The following is a 20,374-nucleotide window of genomic DNA, read 5'->3' as shown; positions in this document are numbered from 1 at the left end:
ATCCAACAAAAAGCATTGCCTTATGTTAACATTTTCAAAGTAGTTTTCTGCCTGTCCTCTACCCCAGTGTTAAATGGACCTTTATGCTTCCTTCTGCCAACCATTCTCCTGCTTATAATCTATATATAGAAGCTTCAAAAAGATGCTTTATACATCTAAAGAACAAGCCCAGTCTACTCTCTGAACAATCAAAATGCAATGCCCATTTTCTCTCCTCTAATCCTATTCTAGAAAATGCTAGGTACTCTTTTACATTTGGTGTACTTTATCTATTGTATATAATTTCCATTGTTGCTGGGTACTGTCATCTGACTTGGCACCTGACATGTCCAAAAGATGCCATTACAATTTCCACTTAGCTCACTGGCCCTGTAGTGCTCAGAGGACCAAAGGTGCACAGTGTTCAGTAGCAAAGTGAAGAGAATTAACTTCATGCTTTTATGTAGACCTTGGTCTAAGAAATCTTAAATTAGGGTTGCAACTGCCTCAATATCCTATCACAGTTTCAGTGAAACAGCTTTAACTTCCCACATCTCCTCAGGTACCCTGGAAGAAAGGGAGTGCCAGATACCATACTCAGAATGATTTGTTAATAAATCCAGTTTTCCTTTCCTGGTGCTCCTTTTCTTGGATTGAGTTCTCTTCCAGGAAATTTCTTAATATACCATAAAATACAATTTTTCCAGGCTCCCTAGTTTTCCTTGGGCATGGGCAGATATTTTGGAACAAATGTGACGACTATAGAATTGCAGTAACAATTATACAGTCAGAGAGCTGTAAGAGGCCTTACAGAAACATTTTATCCATTTTATTGCATAAATTTTCCCTTCATTTTAAAAAATTACAGTATATGTATAAAGCTTATTTATATCCATTTGTTTATAACCTCCTTAAAGACAGTTTTTTTATTTCTTTGTTGCCTCTGAATAGCCTAATCACCATTTGGTAAATACACAATAATGACAGCTGTATTTGGTTTCACATTCTATAGTTTATAAAAGTAGCAACATATTAAATACCAAAACATGTTCCCAGTTTTTAGGATTCTATGCATTATTTAAAATAGTTTTTTCCAATATGTGGTCTCACAGCAACTGGATACCATTATGGGGGGAAATTAACCTTGATTTCTGCCTCACATTATAAACAAAATTTAAGTTGAGGTGGATTATGGACATAAATGTGAATTCTAGAATATTCAAATGTTAAAAAGAAAACAAAATTTTTAATTGTTTACTTTTGAGAGAGGAAGAGAGTTTGAGTGGGGGAGGGGCAGAGAGAGACAAACAGAAGATCCAAAGTGCGCTTTGAGCTGACAGCAGAGAACCTGATGCAGGGCTCCAACTCATGTGCTGTGAGATCAAGGCCTGGGCTGAAATCAAGAGTTGCATGCTTAACCAACTGAGCCACCCAAGAGCCCCAGAAGAAGATAAATTTTTAAAGTATGTTCATGAATTTAAGGTAAACAAATATCTCTTAAATAGGACATGAAAACACTAAGCATAAAGGAATTAATTGATAAATTGAATTTCTTTAAAATCAAGAAACTTCTTCATTAAAAACACCATTAAGAGGGGCGCCTGGGTGGCGCAGTCGGTTAAGCGTCCGACTTCAGCTCAGGTCACGATCTCGCGGTCCGTGAGTTCGAGCCCCGTGTCGGGCTCTGGGCTGATGGCTCAGAGCCTAGAGCCTGCTTCGGATTCTGTGTCTCCCTCTCTCTCTGCCCCTCCCCCGTTCATGCTCTGTCTCTCTCTGTCCCAAAAAAATAAATAAAACGTTGAAAAAAAAATTTTAAAAAAATAAATAAATAAATAAATAAATAAAAACACCATTAAGAGGTGTGAATACACTAAAAAGGTTGGAGTTTTCTAACTTCAGAGATCCTCAGCTGTGACACAAACTGCTTCACATTTACCCCATGGAACTTGGTGAGGGGGAAGAAAGGGAATATATGCAAACATGGAGCTCATGATTCCTCCTATGCTTTGAATAATAAAGTCATTTGTTTCTGAACCAAATACCTCCCCTCTTCTGCCATAATCTATGAAACTGTAGTGGGCCAACTTGTTAATTCACAAGTAATGTAATATCTCAGACTGTCACAGTTCTCTATAGGGATAACCTGAAGCATCTCAAGAGTTACACGTTCTGTGTTTCTCAGGATAGGAACTTGCATTGGGTCCAAAATAGAAGAGAGAGTTAAAAATTCACAAACCAAACAGAATTAGTGATTGGCTTTCCTCATTCCAACAGAACATGCAGTTCCTGATTTTTAGAAGTTAAATCAAAGACCCAAGATTCAGTGACACAGAAATAAAAGGTGAGCACACCAAATCATTTCCCTAATTAGCTCCCAGAATTTTGTCCACAGGTTTTGAACTCCCCAAACAATGGATAAAAAAAAAATCCTTGTGAAATTACTAAGCCAAAGTAAAAAGACCTGGAAACAGTAACAAGCAGCAATTCCCCTAAATTCCCAGTCTTTGTCCCAATGTGAGGCCTGCAGAGAGCTTCCAATTATCCATGAATACTTCATTTCTAAATATTAAAAGGTCAGTGAGTAAATGTTTTATTGTAAAAAAAAATACTCTGCAACGGAGAGAAATTATATTAGAAGTAACAGAAGCAATGTGGGACCAGAAGAAACTTTCAAAGTAATTATAATGTCTTCAGAGAGAGGAGGTTATTGAGCCAACAAAATAACAAGATGCTGTAAAAGAAGAATAATACAAGGATCAGAAAGACCCTTTGGAATTTTTTTTTCCCCTCAATTAGTAGGTAGTTGGAAAGTAAATTGGGAGAAATTTCCTAAAAACTAATGCAAACAGAAAAAAATACACAATATAAAATGATATAAAATAATCATAATATAATTATAAGAGAGAAAAATAATACCATGGGAAAAAGAATTTATTAATGAAATAATATAACAGAAGCTTCAGAGGAAGATAGTGGTGAATAGGAGGACCATAGGCTCACCTCTTTCCACAAACACAACTAGATAACTATAAAATCTTAAATACCCCAGAAATAGACCTGAAGACTGGCAGAAGAAACTCCACAACTAAAGGGAGAGATAAAAGGCCACCTCAAAGAAGGCAGGAGGAAGTGCAGATATGTGGTTCCAGGGAGAAACATATTGCTGGTGCTGTAGAGGTGGAGGAACCAGGGTCATGAAGAAGAGAGAGAAAAAGTGAGTCACACAGGGAAATTCACAAAGAGAATATTTCCCCAAAGCCTTTGGCTTGGAAAATGAAAGGGGTTGAGTTTTGTGAGTTCATGCAATCAGCAAAGCTTGAAGTCTGGAGTTTTAAAATTTTTTTTTTTTTTCAACGTTTATTTATTTTTGGGACAGAGAGAGACAGAGCATGAACGGGGGAGGGGCAGCGAGAGAGGGAGTCACAGAATGGGAAACAGGCTCCAGGCTCTGAGCCATCAGCCCAGAGCCCGACGCGGGGCTCGAACTCACGGACCGCGAGATCGTGACCTGGCTGAAGTCGGACGCTTAACCGACTGCGCCACCCAGGCGCCCCGAAGTCTGGAGTTTTAAAGGTCAGAGACTTAGCTGGGATAGAGCTTGGAGGGCATTGCCTTACTCTGGGAAAGAAGGCAGGCAAACAAACCACAGGCACACAGCCTGGAAGCATCAATCTGAAGAGAACCTGGGGCACACAGTGTGGAGATTATTTGCTCTTCTCAGAGTGCATCTCTGAGAAGCAGCTTTCATGGATACACTTCTCAGGGAACAAATATGCTGGCCAGCACCATTTTCCTCCCCTGCCCCTGCCCCTGCCCATAAACACAGAACCACCTGTGGGAAGCAGCACAGCCCAGACACTAGCTGATTAACTTGCACACACTAAGACCCATCCCCTGTGCTCTGGTGGAATTGTCCTTCTCAGTCACACTTGCCTCAGTATCAGGCAGTCCTCTACCACAGAAGACCAGGTCAAACCTCTGTAGGCACCACTTCTCCCAACCAGAGTTCTGCAGGACCTCAGTTATGGTGGAGGTGGTAACAGGTCTCATTTCACAAGCAGACCACAGCGCACCTAAGTAAAACTTGCCACATTCAGTCCGGGGACCAAACACTGCCTATAGCATGCAAGGAGAGCCTCAGCAGACAACTGATCTGAAGGATAGAGCAGATAAAACACAGTGGCAGAGTACATGTAATGCATGTCAGAGACACTGCTTGAAGCACCAGGCCCAGGGCACTACAGGACCTCTTCTCCATAAGGTCATTACTTTCAAGAATAGGAGACATAACTGACACACATAAGAAGGCAGAGACTTAGCCAAAATGCTGAGATGGAAGAATTTATCCCAAATGAAGAACAAAATAAGGGTATGTCCAGAGATCTAAGCAAAATGGATATAAGCAACACGCCTGATGGCAATTTTAAAATAACAGTTATAAGTATACTGGGCTTGAGAAAAGAACAGAAGATATCAGTGAGACTCTTACACAGAGATAAAAGAATTTAAAAAGAATCAATAAGAGATGAAGTGTGCAATAAACGAGATTAGAAATGCACTTGATGCAAAGAACAGCAAGATAGGAGAAGCAGAGTAATGAAATAGTGATCTAGAAGACTAATAGAAAGTAATGAATCTGAAAAATAAGGAAAAATTATGCAACACAAGAATATACTTGGTCAACTCAGTGACTCCATCAAATGTAATAACATTCATAGTATAGTAGTTCCAGAAGAGGAGACAGGAAAGGGGGCAGAAAATTTATTTGAAGAAATAATAGCACATAATTTCCCTGATCTGGGGAAGGAAATAGACATCAAAATCCAGGAGGCACAGAGAACCCCCATCAAAATCAACAAAGCAGGCCAACACCAAGACATATTGCCATTAAATTTGCAAAATATAGGGATAAAGAAAAAAATCTTAAAAACAGCAAGACATAAGGAGTCCTTAACTTATAAGGGAAAACCCATAAGGATAGCTGGACATTTCTCAATGGAAACTTGGCAATGTAGGAGGGATTGGCATGACATATTCAAAATGCTGAATGGGGAAAATGTGCACCCAAGAGTATTTGCCCAGCAAGTCTATTATTCAGAATAGGATAGATAAAAAGTTTCCCAGAGAAACAAAAACTAAAGGAGTATATGGCTACTTAACCAGCTCTTCAAGAATTATTATAGGTAACTTTGAGTGAAAAGGAGAGACCAAAAGAGAAAAAAAAAAAACAATAAGAAAGCATCAGAGAAAATCTCCAATGTGTATGACAAAACAAGTAATAAAATGGCAATAACACATATATATCAATAATTAATTTCAATGTAAATGGACTAAATGCTTCAATCAAAAGATATAGGGTATCAGAATGGGTTTAGAAAACAAGATCCATTTATATGCTGCCTATGAGAAACTCATTTTAGACCTAAAGACACATGGAGATTGAAAGTGAGGGCATGGAGAAACATTTTTCACCCAAATGGGAATCAAAATAAAGGTGGAATAGTGGTATTTATATCAGAAAAAATAGACTTAAATAAAAGACTGTAATAAGAGAAAAAGAAGGGCACTACATAATCACAAAGGAGACAATCCAACAAGAAGATGTAACAATTGTAAATAAGTATGCACCCAGTATGGAAAGCACCCAAATATATAAACCAATTAATAACAAACATAAAGGAAAATCACTGATAATAATACAATAATATCATGGGACTTTAACACCCCATTTACATCAATGGACAGATCATCTAAACAGATAATCAACAAGGCAACAATGGCTTTGAGTGACACACCAGAACAGATGGACTTACTAAATATATTCAAAACATTCTATTCTAGGGGGGCCTGTGTGGCTCAGTTAGTTAAGCATCTGACTCTTGATCTTGGCTCATGTCATGATCTCATGGTTCATGAGTTTGAGCCCATATCAGGTTCTGTGCTGGCAGTGAAGAGCCTGCTCAGGATTCTCTGTCTTCTCTCTCTGCCCCTCCTTGTCTCAGGTACACACTCCCATTATCCCTCTCCCTCCCCCTCTCTCTCTCCAAATAAATTAATAAACTTTAAAAAATACACTTAAAACATTACACTCTAAAAAGCATAATACACATTATTTTCAAGTGCACATGGAACAGTCTCCAGAATAGAACATATATTATGTCACAAAAATACATACACAGACCAAAAAAATGATCAATATCATACTATGAACCTTTTCTAACCATGATATTGAAGCTAGAAGTCAGCTACAGGAAAAAATCTGAAGAGAGCACAAACACATCAAGGTTAAACAACACACTATTAAACAATGAATGGGCCAAACAGGAAATCAAAGAAGAATTTATTTTAAAGTACATGTAAATAAATGAAAATGAAAACACAATGTTCCAAAACCTTTGGGATGCAGCAAAAATGGTCCAAAGAGGGAAGTTTATAGAAATACAGGTCTACCTCAAGAGGCAAGAAAAATCTCAAATAAACAACTTAACTTTACACCTAAAGAAGTTGGAAGAAGAACAACAAATGAAGGGTAAAGCTGACAGAAGGAAAGAAATTATAAAGATTAGAGCAGAAATAAAAAAATATAGAAACAAAAAAACAAACAAAAACCATCAAAAAACAAAAACACAATAGAACACATCAATGAAACCAGAAGCTACTCTTTGAAAAACTTAATAAAGTTGATAAACTTCTAGCCTGAGTTACCAAACAGAAAAGAGAAAAATTCAAAATAAATAAAATCACAAATGAGAGAGGAGAAACAATAACCAACTCCACAGAAATAAAAACAGTTCTAAGAAAGTATTATGAAAAACTGTATGCCAACACATTGGGCAACCTGGATGAAATGGATAAATTCCTAGAAATATATAAACTGACAAAACTTAAGCAGGTAAAATAGAAAACTTTAACAGATGGATAACTATCAAAGAAATAGAATCAATAATCGAAAAGCTCACAACAAATAAAAGTACAGGGCCAGTTACCTTCACAGACAAATTTTACCTAACATTTAGAAAAGAATTGATACCAATTCTCAAAAGACACTACAAATTGAATCCAATAATACATTAAAAGAATTATTCACCACAATCAAGTGGGATTTACTTCTGCACTGCAGGGATGGTTCAATATCCACAATTCAATCAACTTAATACACCACATTAATAAAAGAAAGAATAAGAACCACATAGATGCATAAAAAGCATTTGACAAAATATAGCATCCTTTATTGATAAAAATATTCAAGAAAGTGGGGATAGAAGAAACATACTACAACATCATAAAGGCCATAAATGAAAGACCCACAACAAATATCATCCTTAATGGGGAAAAACTGAGAGCTTTCCCCCTAAGGTCAGGAACACAATAGGGTTGCCCACTCTCTCCATTGTTGTACAACATAGTACTGGAAGTCCTAGCTTCAGCAATCAGACAACAAAAAGAAATGAAAAAGCATACAAATTGGCAAGGAACAAGTCAAACTTTCACTCTTCACAGATGACATGATACTCTATGTGGAAAACCTGAAAGACTCCACCAAAAAATTTCTAGAACTGATATATGAATTTAGCAAGTTGTAAGATATGAAATCAATGAAAAGAAATCTGTTGCACTTCTATGTACATAAAATAAAGCAGCAGAAAGAAAAAGGGTATTAATCCCGTTTACAATTGCACCAAAAATCATAATATACCTAGGAATAAACTTAACCAAAGACTTAAAAGATCTGTATGCTGAAACTACAGAACACTTATGAAAGAAACTGAAGAGGACACAAAGAAATGGAAGAACATTCCATGCTCATGGATTGGAAGAACAAATATTAAAATGTCTAAACTACCCAAAGAAATCTACACATTCAATGCTATCCCTATCAAAATAACACCAACATTCCTCACAGAACTAGAACAAAAAATTCTAAATTTTGCAGATAATATGATACTATGTATAGAAAACCCAAAGACCTCACTAAAAAACTGTTAGGGACTAATAAACAAATTCAAAAATCAAAGAATACAAAAGCAATGTACATAAATCTGTTGAGTTTCTATATACCAATAATAAAATGGTAGAAAGAAAAATTGAGGAATCAATCACATTTACAATTATACCAAAACCAATAATATAACTAGGAATAAATCTAATAAAGAGATGAAAGACCTGTACTCTGAATATTAAAAAAAAAACATTGATGAAAGTAATTGAAGAGGACACAAAGAAATGGAAGAACATTCCATGCTCATGGATTGAAAGAATAAATATTGTTAAAATGTCTATACTACCCAAAGCAACCTACACATTTAATGCAATCCCTATCAAAATATCAACAGCGGTTTTCACAGAGCTAGAACAAACAATCCAAAAATGTGTATGGAACCACAAAAGACCCCTAATAGCCAAAACAGCCTTGAAAAGGAAAAGCAAAGTTGAGGGCATCACAATTTCAGACTTCAAGTTATATTACAAAGTGGTAGCATGTAATATATAGTATGGTGCTGGCACCAGAACAGACAGGTAGATTAACTGAACAGAATAGAAAACCCAGAAATGAATCCACAATTATAGTGTCAATTAATCTTTGAAAAAGCAGGAAATAATATCCAATGGGAAAAATATAGTCCCATAAAATAAACGGTTTTGAGAAAACTGGACAGCAACATGCAAAAGAATTAACCTGGACAATTTTCTTACAACATACACAAAAATAAATTCCAAATGGATTAAAGACCTAAATGTGAAACTTGAAACCATGAAAATCCTAGAAGATAACACAGGCAATAATTTCTTTCACATTGGCCATAGCAACTTGCCAGTAAATATGTCTCCTGAGGTAAGGGAAACAAAAGCAAAAAAAAAAAACAAAAAAACAAAAAAAAACACAAAAACTACTGGGACTTCATCAAAATAAAAAGCTTCTGCACAGTGAAGGTAGCAATTAACAAATTAAAAGACAAAATATTGAATGGGGGAAGATATTTGGAAATGACATATGTGATAAAGTGTTAGTATCCAGAATATATAAACAGATACAACACAATACCCCCAAAACAAATAATTCAATTAAAAAACAGGGAGAAGATATGAATAGTCATTTCTCCAAAGAAGATTTGCAAATCACCGACACACAAAAGATGTTCAATATCACTGATCATCTGGGAAATGCAAATCAAAACTACCTGAGATATTACCTCACACCTGTCAGAATGACTGAAATCAGCAACATAAGAAAAAACAGGTATGGGCGATGATGTGGAGAAAGGGAAATTATCTTGCTATATTGGTGGGAATTAAACGTGGTCAGCCACTCTGGAGAACAGTACGGAGGTTCCACCAAAAAGTTACATGTAGAACTGCCCTATGACCCAACAATTGCACTACTAGGTATTTGAGTACATACAAATTCAAAGTGATACATGCACCCTGATGTCTATAGCAGCATGATCAACAATAGCCAAATTATGGAAACAGCCCAAGTGTACATAGACTGATGAAAGGATAAAAAATGGTGTATATATATACATTATACATTAGGTAATATTCCATTAGAATGGAATATTTTTACCATAAAAAAGGACAAAGTCTTGCTATTTGCAATGACATGAATGGAGCTAGAGAGCATTATGATAAGTGAAATAAGTCAGTCAAAGATAAATACCATATGATTTCACTCATATATGGAATTCAAGAAACAAAGCAAAGAATCATAGGGGAAAGAAAGAGACAAGAAAACCAAGAAACAGGCTTTTAAGTATAAAGAACAAACTGATGGTTATCAGAGGGGAGTTGGGTAGGGGGATGGGCTACATATGTGACTGGGATTAAGGAGTGCATTTATGATGAGCACTGGGTGTTGTATGTAAGTGTTGAATTACTATATTGTACACCTGAAACTAATAATACACTGTATGTTAACTACCCAGAATTTAAACAAAAACTAAAAAAAAAAAAAAACCAAAAGATATAAGTGTTTGTAAAGTTCTGTGTAGAAGCAAATGAATATAGACCTAGACTTAATTCATTAGAACTACAATGTGTACATCGCATTCCTCAAATAACATCTTCTTCATTAAGATATAAATGTACATAAACTTCTGTGTAGAAGCATATAGGAATCGTTGTATACTTACTTCATTGAAACTACACTTTGTATAATACGTCTTTTAGGTGATATTTTCAATCATTAAGATATAAGGATTTGTAAAGCATGTAGGACTAGCATTATGCTTAACTCATTGATACTACTCTGTGTATAATGCATTGTTTAAGTAATATCTTTATTCTTTATTATAAATGTTTGCAAATACATATGTAAAGCCATATGGAAATAGTCACATGCTTAACTCATTGGAACTGTATATAAACCTTCTTTCAAGTAACATCTTCTTTCATTAAAATTTAAACATATATGTAGTAGTATACAGGAATAACCAGAGACTCAACTCATTGTAACGGACTGTATAGGTAGCGTCCTTCTTATAAAATCTTTATTCATTATTATATACATATTTGTAAAGGTATGTGTAGAAGCACATTGGAATAGACTTGTTATCAACTCAATGAAACCATACTGGTATATAATATGTTTTTCAAGTAACATATTCTTTCATTAAGATAAATGTATGTACAAACATATGTGCAGAAGCATGTAAGAACAGCCGTATGCTTAATTAATTGACACTAAACTGTGTATAAACTGTCTTTCAAATAATATCTTCTTTCATTATGATATAAGAGTTTGTCAATGTATGTTTAGTAGCATGTTAGACCAGTATTACGCTTAACACATTAAAACTACAGTGTATATAAGGAAAAGGAATAATACAAGACATTTTTATCATTAAAGTCTTGACTTTCCAGGTTGCTAAAATTTGCCTAATGACTGGCATAATGAAAGACAAGAAAGAAGATATTATCTGTATCTAAAACACATCATCATAAAATTCCAAAATTTGAAGGAGAAAGTAAAATTTCTGGTTGTGGTTAGTAGTAAAGGGGTTGAAGCGCGAAGCCACAATCAAATGAGCATATGTAAAGATGAGATAGAACCCATTTGCATGCAATAACAGAATCTAGCCAACAATGGATCAATGCTCTCACAACTTTGAGGGGAAATTATTTCCAACCTAAGAAGGTGAAGGTAAAGACAGTCTCAAATATTCAAGGTTTCCCAAAAAGTTACCTTCCATGAAACATTCCTCAGGCAGTCCTTGGAGAATGTGTTCCACCAAAATAAGGGAAGAGAATGACTAAGACTAGGAAGACCTGATCTAAAGATGAGGAAGTTAACACAAGAAAGGAAAGAGCTTTCTAGAATACTGCAAGGAAACTCCAGGTCCACAGCCATTGGGCAGTCCCATGAGAAGATAGGAGAGCAATCTGGGGAAGATGGCTAAAGGGGACTGTTGAAGCGTTCTACCTATAGAGGATTTTATGATTCAACAAGAATTACCGATAAAACACTACAGTGCTAGGATATGACACTATTTTTTTAAAGGAAGCAGTTGACTCCTCAACAAATTTCTATTCCCCTCCCTCCAAATTAAGCAAATCACACTAGGACATTCTGCAAAGTTCAGTAATCACATGATTATAACACTGAAAGAAAATAATGTATATTTAATCATGTTTTGTTTTATAATTGTTTTGGGAGAATGGGGGGTGGAGAAAACATAGGGGAGGACAGGTAGCAGAAAACTAAATTCAGGTCATCTTCCATAGGCACTAATATGTATTGTCTTACAATGACTAATATAAGCATATTGTTAGACATGTGAAGATAAATAACAGAAAGTAGAGAATAGAAAGTGGACTGAAGTCAGGCAGGGTGAAGCGTAATGCAGGTTTAATTTATTTATCTTTTAGTATTATTTTTTCTTTAAGTTATGAAAATTTTGTTTTCGTTTAAACATTTTTTTATTTTAATTTTTATTTTTATATATTTTTATTTTTATAATATAATTTACTGTCAAATTGGCTTCCATAGAACACCCAGTGCTCATCCCAACAGGTGTCCTCCTCAATACCCATCATCCACTTTTTCCTCTCCCCCACTTCCCATCAACCCTCAGTTTGTTCTCAGTATCCAAGAGTCTCTTATGGTTTGCCTCCCTCCCTCTTTGCAACTTTTTTTTCCCATTCCCCTCCCCCATGGTCTTCTGTTAAGTTTCTCAAGATCCACATATGAGTGAAAATATATGGTATCTGTCTTTCTCTGACTGACTTATTTCACTTAACGTAATACTCTCCAGTTCCATCCACATTGCTGCAAGTGGCAGGATTTCATTCTTTCTTATTGCCAAGTAGTATTCCATTGTATACATAAACCACATCTTTTTTATCCATTCGTCGGTTCATGAATATTTGGGCTCTTTCCATAATTTGGCTGTTGTTAAAAGTGCTGCTATAAACATTGGGGTACAAGTGCCCCTATGTATCAGCAGTCCTGTATCCCTTGGGTAGATTCCTAGCAGTGCTATTGCTGGGTCATAGGGTCTTTCCATTTTTAATTTTTTTTAGGAACTGCCACACTGTTTTCCAGAGTAGCTGCACCAATTTGCAAACCCACCTACAGTGCAAGAGGGTTCCCATTTCTCTACATCCTCTCCAGCATCTATAGTCTCTTGATTTGTTCATTTTAGCCACTCTGACTGGCATGACGTGGTATCTCCGTGTGGTTTTGACATGTATTTTCCTGATGAGGAGTGACATTGACCATCTTTTCATGTGTCTTTTGGCCATCAGTATATCTTCTTTGGAAAAGTGTCTGTTCATGTCTTCTGCCCATTTCTTCACTGAATCATTTGCTTTTCAGGTGTGGAGTTTGGAGAGTTCTTTATAGGTTTTGGATACTAGCCCTTTATCCAATATGTAATTTGAAAATATCTTTACCCATTCCATCGGTTGCCTGATACTTTTGTTGATTGTTTCCTTTACAGTGCAGAAGATTTTTATCTTGATGAGGTCCCAGCAGCTCATTTTTGCTTTTAATTCCCTTGCCTTTGGAGATGTGTCAAGTAAGAAATTGCAGGGTCTGAGGTCAAAGAGTTCTTTTTCCTGATTTCTTCTCTAGGGTTTTGATGGTTTCTTGTCTCACATTCAAGTCCTTCATCCACTTTGAGTTTATTTTTGTGTATGGTGTAAGAAAGTGGTCTAGTTTCATTCTTCTGCATGTTGCTGTCCAGTTCTCCCAGCACCATTTGTTAAAGAGACTGTCTTTTTTCCATTGGATATTCTTTCCTGCTTTGTCAAAGATTAGTTGGCTGTACATTTATGGACCCAATTCTGCAGTCTCTATTCCATTCCATTGATCTATGTGTCTGTTTTTGTGCCAATACCATACTGTCTTGATGATTACAGCTTTTTAGTAGAGGCTAAAGTCTGGGATTGTGATGCCTCCCACTTTGGTGTTTTCTTCTTCAATATTACTTTGGCTATTGGGGTTCTTTTGTGGTTCCTCACAAATTTTAGGATTGTTTGTTCTACCTTTGAGAAGAATGCCTATGAAATTTTGATTGGAACTGCATTGAATGTCTAGATTGCTTTGGGTAGTATTGACATTTTAACAATATTTATTCTTCCAATCCATGAGCATGGAATGTTTTCCCATTTCTTTGTATCTTCTTCAATTTCCTTCATAAGCTTTATATAGTTTTCAGCATACAGAACTTTTACATCTTTGGTTAGTTTATTCCTAGATCTTTTATGGCTCTTGGTACATTTGTGAATGGGATCAGTTTCTTTATTTCTCTTTCTGTTACTTCATTATTGGTGTATAAAAATGCAACCAACTTCTGTACATTGATTTTGTACCCTGAAACTTTGCTGAATTCATGTATCAGTTCTAGCAGACTTTTGATGGAGTCTGTCGGGTTTTCCATGTAGAATATCTAGATTTTATGTCGTCTGGGAAAAGTGAAAGTTTGACTTCATCTTTACCAATTTTGATGTCTTTTATTTTATTTTGTTGTCTGAGAGCTGATGCTAGAACTTCCAACACTATGTTAAACAACAGCAGTGAGAGTGGACATCCTTGTCATGTTCCTGATCTCAGGGGGAAAACTCTCAGGTTTCCCCATTGAGAATGATATTAGCTGTGGGCCTTTCAAAAATGGCTTTTATGATGTTTAAGTATGTTCCTTCTGTCCTGACTTTCTCAAGGGTTTTTATAAATAAAGGATGCTGTATTTTGCCAAATGCATTTTTCTCCATCTATTGACAGGATTATATGGTTCTTGTCTTTTCTTTTATTAATGTGATGTATCACATTGATTGATTTGTGAATCCACTTGATCATGGTGAATATATTTTTTAATATGCTGTTTAATTCGATTTGCTAGTGTCCTGTTAAGAATTTTTACATCCATATTCATCAGGGATATTGGCCTGTAGTTCTCTTTTGTTGTGGGGTTTCCATCTGGTTTGGGAATCAAAGTAATGCTGGCTTCATAGAATAAATCAGGAGGTTTTATTTCCCTTTCTATTTTTTGGAACGGCTTGAGAAGTGTAGGAATTAACTCTTCCTTAAATGTCTGTTAGAATTCCCCAGGGAATCCATCTGGCCCAGAACTCTTATTTGTTGGGAGATTTTTGGTAACTGAATCATTTCTTCACTAATTATGGGTCTGTTCAAATGTTCTATTTTTTCCTGTTTGAGTTTTGGTAGTGTGTAGGTGTTTAGGAATTTGTCCATTTCTTCCAGGTTGTCCAGTTCGTTGGCATATAACTTTTCATAGTATTCCTTGATAATTGCTTTTATTTTTAAGGGATTGGTTGTAATAAACTAATTTGTGATTTTATCTATTTGGGTCCTCTTTTCTTTGTGAGAAGCCTGGCTAGAGGTTTATCAATTTTATTTATTTTTTCAAAAAAAAAAAAAACAACTCTTGGTTTCATTGATCTGTTCTACTGTTTTTTTTTAATTCTATATTGTTCATTTCTGCTCTGATCTTTATTATTTCTCTTCTTCTGCTGGCTTTGTGGTGTCTTTGTTCTGCTTCTATTTCCTTTAGGTGTGCTGTTAGATTTTGTATTTGGGATTTTTCTTGTTTCTTGAGATAGGTCTGGATTGCAATATATCTTCTTTTCAGGACTGCCTTTGCTGCATCCCAAAGCATTTGGATTGTTGTATTTTCATTTTCATTTGTTTCCATATATTTTTTTAAATTTCTTCTCTAATTGCCTGGTTGACCCATTTGTTCTTTAGTAGGATGTTCTTTTTAAAAAAAATTTTTTAACGTTTATTTATTTTTGAGACAGAGAGAGACAGCATGAAAAGGGGAGGGTCAGAGAGAGAGGGAGACACAGAATCTGAAACAGGCTCCAGGCTCTGAGCTGTCAGCACAGAGCCTGATGCAGGGCTTGAACTCACAGGCCACGAGATCATGAGCTGAGCCGAAGTTGGATGCTTAAATGACTGAGCCACCCAGGCGCCCCTAGTAGGATGTTCTTTAACCTCCATGCTTTTGTAGCTTTTCCTGATTTTTTTCCTGTGGTTGATTTCACATTTCATAACATTGTGTTCTAAATGTGTACATGGTATAATCTCAATTCTTTTATGTTTATTGTGGGCTGTTTTGTGACCTAGTATGTGACCTATTTGGAGAATATTCCATGTACACTTGAGAAAGTGTATTCTGCTACTTTGGGATATAGCGTTCTAAATATATCTGACAAGCCCATTTGATCCAATGTATCTTTCAAGGCCATTGTTTCATTATTGATTCTCTGTCTAGATGATCTGTCCATTGTTGTAATTGGAGTATTAAAGTCCCTTGCAGTTATCACATTATCAATAAGGTTGCTTATGTTTGTGATTAATTGTTTCATATATTTGGGTGCTTCCAAATTCTGTGCATAGACACTTATAATTGTTAGCTCTTCCTGATGGATAGACCCTGTAATTATTATATAATACCCTTCTTCATCTCTTGTTACAGCCTTTAATTTAAAGTCTAGTTTGTCTGATGTAACTATGGCTACTCCAGCTTTCTTTTGACTTCCAGTAGCATGATAGATAGTTCTCCATCCCCTCACTTTCAATCTGAAGGTGTTCTCAGGTCTAAAATGAGTCTCTTGTAGACAGCAGACAGATGGATCTTTTTTATCCATTCTGATACCCTATGTCTTTTGATTGGAGCTTTTAGTCCATTTACATTCAGTGTTATTATTGAAAGCTATGGGTTAAAGTCACTGTGTTATCTATAGGTTTCATGCTTGTAGTGATGCCTGTGGTACTTTGTGGTCTTTGCAACATTTCACTCACACAGCCCCCCTTAAGATCTCTTGTAGGGCTGGTTTAGTGGTGATGAATTCCTTCAGTTTTTGTTTGGGTAAACCTTTATCTCTCCTTCTATTCTGAATGACAAGCTTGCTGGATAAAGAATTCTTGGCTGCATATTTTTCCTGTCCATCATATTGAAGATTTCCGGCAATTCCTTTACGTTCTGCTAAGTTTCAGTAGACAGGTCTGTTACTACCCATATGTGTCTACCTTTCTTTGTTAAGACCCGTTTATCCATAGCTGTCTTCAGAATTCTCTCTTTATCCTTGTATTTTGCCAGTTTCACTGTGATATGTTGTGCAGAAGATTGATTCAAGTTACATCTGAAGGGAGTTCTCTGTGCCACTTCGATTTCAATGCCTGTTTCCTTCCCCAGACTGGGGAAGTTCTCATCTATGATATGTTCAAGTATACCTTCAGCCCCTTTCTCTCTCTTCTTCTTCTTCTGGAATACCTATGATACACATACTGTTCTACTTCTTTGAATTAGTTCTCTAATTCTACCTTTGTGATCCTGGAATTTTTATCTCTCTGTTTCTCAGCTTCCTCTTTTTCATTATTTTATCTTCTAATTCACCTATTCTCTCCTCTGCATCTTCAACCTGTGCTGTGGCCACCTCCATTTTTTTGCACTTGATAGCATTTTTAAATTCATCATGACTATTTTTTAGTCCCTTGATCTCTGTAGCGATAGATCAATAGATTCTCTGCTGTCTCCTATGCTTATTTCATGCCCAGAGATTAATTTCCTGACTATTATTCTAAATTCTTGTTCAGTTATGTTGCTTAAATCTGTTTTGATCAATTCTTTAGCTGTCACTTCTTCCTGGAGTTTCTTTTGAGGAGAATTCTTCCATTTTATCATTTTGGCTAGTTTTCTGTCCCTTAGGAGTTTTAAAAGCTTGTTATGTTAGCACTGCTATATTAAAGTGGGGTTATACACTGTCCAATGCCTGGCCCTTCAGGTGGTGTTTTTTGGAGTGTTACTTTCTCTCTTTTGTTGCGACTTTGGTTATTTTATTTCCCTACTCATAGTGATGTTTTAGACCCTCCACCAGGTGTGCTTTGATTTGTTCCTTGAAGTTGTCCTGGAACGGTAAAGAAACAGATAAACAAGGAACACAAATAAAACAAACAAACATAAACACAAAATTAAAAAAAAAAAACTAAAAACAATCCAAAAGTAAAAGACCAGAAACACCAGCTACATGTAAAGAACATGGAGGTGGTGCTAACTGAAGAGGACATACAAAGAGAGAAATGACAGAGGTGGGGAAAAAGAAAAAAAATAAACACTGACCAGCCAGAGAGACTAAAAGGCTTAATCCAGAGAAAGAGAAAGGAAAATAAGGAAGGAGGCAAGGAAACAGAAAGAAAGATAAAGTTAGCCGGAGAAACTATAAGGCTTGATTATTCCAGAGAGAGAGAAAGCAGTGTAAAGAAGGAGGTGTAGAACATGTATCAAGAGAATGGACTAAATATGTCTGTTTAAACAAATCAATAACCAGAGTAACCAGCCTTGAGGATGGAAGAGATAAGAAGGAGAAATTGGGGGGGGGGGGATATATCTATATATCAAGAATTGTCCTATTGTCCTAGAATTAATCCAGAAAATGCAACAATGCTGGTCAGGAGGAGGGGGTCTGTCTGGTTCCACAGTGTTATCCTGCTCTAGTAGATATACAGTTACTTGGCACCGAGGGGCATGTCTTGGTGTAGCTGGTCCCACCTCCACTGTGGTCCCCATGGACTGATCCCAGAGGCCCTGCCTTGGGGGTGGTGGGGAGAAAAGTGGTGAAACCCCAGTCTCTTCACAACCTGGTGTCCCAAATCACTCCTTTGGAGCCTTCCTCACTGCGCTATGGGTGCAGACCAGGCTGTCTGTCTTGCTCCACAGACTCCTTTGCCCCAGCACTTGGCTGGGAATTAAACTCCTGCTCCGTGTGCCCTGGTACTGGGAAGCACCTCCCGATATGAGGTCCCAGATGCTTTTTTTCCTGTGCAGCAGCCCTTCAGGGGAGGGGACCAGTTTCTCCTGCTGTGGACTGCACCCTTGATCTACCACTGAATCCACAGGTGGCCTCCCTCCTCCCCAATTGTACAAACACGGCAGGCAGCCCCAGTCTGAAGATGGGATCTGCAGTTAGAGATCCTCTAACCTGCAGTTAGGATGGGATCCTTCTTCGTCCAGGTCTGAGGTTTTTTCTCTTGTCCAGATACAGTCCTAAGCCTCCCCAGCCACTCTTTCTCTTCTTTTAGTCTCTGGGCAGAAGGGAATCTCTCTACTCCATGCTTCTGTGACCCGTTTTATCTCCCCCAGTTTCACAATCACCCATCTATGGTCTCTCAGGTTGTTCTAGTTTCTCCCTGGTAGACTCAGTCTCTTTTCTCCCAGACTCTTGGGGTTCAAAGTCTTTTGGCTTCAGACCTTCTTTGGGAGACATGGGGAGTACAGATACCCCTACTTCTCTGCCATGTTGGCCCCAAGTAATAAAAATTAAAATCCACTAATGAACATTAATTTTAGAGAGAAGCAGAAGAAGAGGGAAGCTGGGGGAAAGATGGGGTAGGAGAAAAGAGAAGGTAAGGATAGAGAGCAGAAGAGAAAAAAAAAAATTAATCCTTGGTAGGTGTATAAGCAATTTGAGAAGGTTAAAGAGAAAACTTCATGTGACTTCAATAGTAAATTGACATGTATAATGAAGTAATTTTGGTGGGAAAGGTGGGTAGTGTGTATAGAGAAGGGAGGTACAAATTATAAGAACAATGTCTTTAAACCATAGAGAAATAAAATACCAATATCAAAATACCGTAATATTCACATGGGATTTCTACATATAAAATTAGTAGTAAAGTATTTTCATCTAAGGAAGGAGGCATTCTCCAAGTGACATGTCTTACAGGGAACAAGAGAGATTTTATTTTCCTTCCCCCCCCCCATACCTGACAATAATGCCATTTACTTGTTATTAAATTTTTAATAGATAAATAGTGATTTATTCTAACCTCTGGAACATTATTTAAAAGGAAACACAATACAGGTCCATGGTTAGGATAAAATAATATATTACACTGAGAATCCTTGTGGAAATAGGTATGAATAGTGTAATTCTTTTTTATTACTGCCATAATTAAACAAAATGTTTAATATAAAGCAAATTTAAACAGTATTTGTAGGTATAATTTGAAAGTAAATTAAAAAAATCATATTAAACAGGGCATGGAATATGGGGAAATAAAAAGCCTTTAATAAAATTATTTCCTCATGGACTCCCAGACATAGAATCTATTAGGTTCAGATTAATATGTGCTCAGCACCAAATCATGCAAAATCTCTGTTATGGTAAGAGCTGTTTTCCCGTGCTATGCAGTTGCCTTCAGTGTTTAACCCATGATTTTAAATGTATTTTCTCTTCTTCCTATTTCTCTGTTCTTGTGTAATTAACCCCAAAACTAACTGCACCATTTTCCATATGGGCTTCTATAACTCAGTTCTTATTCCTAACAATTATATTTCCCATCCCACCTACCTTGCAGAAGCTCCTGCCCACTTGGAAACTTCATCTGACCCAACAGAGCAGGAGAAAGACCTGGGGAGCCTGCTCATGGGTCTGGTTTACCGCTGTATAACTAGGGGCCAGCACATGTTTGAACAAAGGAGATGCTCAGTAAGTACTAATGAACTGACAACTTAAGAACTCTAAATACTTCATTCAGGTACATAGTAGGGCTTCTGTGCATTTGGGTGAATGTAGATGGAGGATGCAGGTAGTAACTTGTATTCAATAACAGAGCTCTATGCACAAGAAATTTTAGGAGCTATGATCAAAAGAAATATGATAAAACATGAAAAATTCTGACACTGCACACATAGTCTAATATATTCTGACTTGTACTTTGTGATATCTAACTATAGTAAAAATTATAATAATGAGCACATATGCACCTGATATTAGAATATGCTTCTATAAGAATTATTTCTATTATAAGCAGATAATATTATTATCTCTAGTTTATAGGTAAGGAAATAGAAATGTAACACTAATAACTTACCTAAGTGTCATAAAGGCAGTAATGGCCAACCTAGCATTTTAGCCCAGGTCTGTCTGCTGA

The 20,374-nt window shown here is 36.5% G+C and overlaps 1 protein-coding gene and 1 long non-coding RNA gene across 3 annotated transcripts in view; one reads left to right on the top strand and one right to left on the bottom strand.

Moving 5' to 3' along the window:
* Positions 1–20,374, bottom strand: part of GABRG3 (gamma-aminobutyric acid type A receptor subunit gamma3) — a 704,379-nt gene that overhangs the window by 501,939 nt on the left and 182,066 nt on the right. The window lies entirely within an intron of this gene.
* Positions 1–20,374, top strand: part of LOC125168816 (uncharacterized) — a 31,329-nt gene that overhangs the window by 330 nt on the left and 10,625 nt on the right. The window contains exon 2 of the long non-coding RNA XR_007153310.1: positions 19,799–19,929. This is a non-coding gene — a long non-coding RNA (uncharacterized LOC125168816). The remainder of the gene's footprint in view (positions 1–19,798; positions 19,930–20,374) is intronic.

This window comes from Prionailurus viverrinus, chromosome B3 (genome assembly GCF_022837055.1).
Source record: "Prionailurus viverrinus isolate Anna chromosome B3, UM_Priviv_1.0, whole genome shotgun sequence".
Taxonomy (NCBI): Eukaryota; Metazoa; Chordata; class Mammalia; order Carnivora; family Felidae; genus Prionailurus; species Prionailurus viverrinus.
Note: the sequence above shows the minus strand (reverse complement) of the source record. Positions and strands in the feature narration are given on the sequence as shown.